This window comes from Elephantulus edwardii, unplaced genomic scaffold (assembly GCF_000299155.1).
Source record: "Elephantulus edwardii isolate Elephantulus edwardi_28Jun2011 unplaced genomic scaffold, EleEdw1.0 scaffold00209, whole genome shotgun sequence".
Lineage (NCBI taxonomy): Eukaryota > Metazoa > Chordata > Mammalia > Macroscelidea > Macroscelididae > Elephantulus > Elephantulus edwardii.
Genome location: NW_006399959.1, coordinates 228522 through 230424, shown reverse-complemented (window position 1 = coordinate 230424; position 1903 = coordinate 228522).

Here is a 1903-nt window from a genome sequence, read left to right as displayed (position 1 = left end):
GACCAACTGAACTTAGTGACTATCTGTCCTGCAGTCTGGTCTCCTCCCTTGTCTCTGACCTCACTGTCATCCGTCCTGTAGTCTGGGCCCCTCTCATCTCTGACCGTGTTGTTATCAGGTTGTGTCTGACTGACTCATGGCCATCCTAGAAGCTTCATCTTGTTTCCAGTGGCTGATTTTTGGAAGGAGATTGTCAGGCCTTTCCTCTGAGGCACTGGTGGGTAGATTTGAGACATTCACTTTCTGAGTAGTGATAGAGGCTTACATTATATGAAACCCAGGGAACCCTACTGTTCATGTAGCACAAACCCTGTTGCATTGCAATCTCAAAGGCACTGGTTTGAGGCCACCAGTTGCTCCGCAGGAGAAGGTTGGACTATCTCCTCTCATGTGATTAACTCCCTCTAAAAACCTAGTTTCGACTTGATGGTAAACAAAAACAACAACAAATGGCAAAAAGTAATCCCAACAGTAGGACCAGAGCTCTATCCTGTGGTACATCCTCACACTTAATCCTACAAAGCCCTCCCCGAGAAGGACTGTGTTGACTCCTGTTTTACAGATGAACTAACAATAAATAGATGGAGTCAGAATTTAAACTTAGGACTGTCAAACCATTAGCCTCTGCTTACTGTCCCCTGACTTCTGATAGTATCATCCTGCCAGCTTCAAAAAGGTCCAGTTTCAATAAGCTTAGAGAATCTCTCTACATGAGGAGCTTGATTTAGCATGTTGGTTTCCAGAGGCTATTGTAACCAAGTACCTCACCTGGAGATTACAACAGAAATATCTTCTCTCAAAATCTGGGATACCAGAAGTAAAAAATGTCAAGATGTTCACAGTACCATCCCCCCTTTGAAGGGTCTAGGGAAGAACCTTGCCTTGTCTCTTCCACCTTCTGACACGTGCCAACAATCCTTGGTATTCCTCAGCCTGTACTTGCTTCCTTCCAATCTCTGCTTCCTCTTCACAGGTTCATCTTCTTTTCTCTTTCTCCAAACACACACACACTCTCTCTCTTTCTCTCTCCTCTTTTATAAGGATAGCAGTGAGAGGACATGGGTCTTAGCCTCCTCTGACTTAATTTTAACTTGCTCTTAATTACATTTGCAAAGACCCTATTTCCAAATGAAGTGCCTTGATATCCTAGTGCTGCTATAACAAATTCATGTTCTCACAGTTGAGTCTAAATTTGGGGATTTAGCTTAGGGAAAGTCTTTCTTTTTCTCTGCTGGCTTTGGAGGGAAGCCTTTGTCCTTGATTCCCACATGATCTCCATGTCTGATATCTTTCTTCTGCAACTTTGCTTGATCAATTGTTTGTTTCATCTTTTTTTTTCTATTTCAAAAGAGAATGACTGAAGACTCCAATATGAATATGGATTCATTAACATGACAAAGTAAACACATTTCCAAAAGAAACTTTCATGACTACAGATTAACATTATTCTCAGGGGCACACAGTTCAACCCCAATGGTCACATTCACAGAAATCAGGCATAGGATGTATACTTATGCTTCTTTGGAGACCTAATTCCGTTTTAGACAATAAGTTTTATAACTTAGGGACATCTCCATCCCCCACCCCCTGCATACATGGCAGTGGACTCACTGTGCTCCCTCCCCATTGAATTCAGAGGCATAGAGGAGGTGTGAATCTGGGCTCCCTGGGTGTGACTACTGAGCCATCATGGAGGAAGGCTGCTTTTTTTTTTGGGGGGGGGTGTTGGTTTTCTTTCTCTCTCTCTTGAAGGCTGTTGATAAGATGATGCTCCTTCTCTAAGAATCCGTATCCTCATTATGCTAAATGAAATATCTCAGTCACAAAGGGACAAATACTGCATGGTGCCACTGTTGTAGAATGGGTCTGACATCAGGGTGGGGGTATGACAGAAAAAACTGGA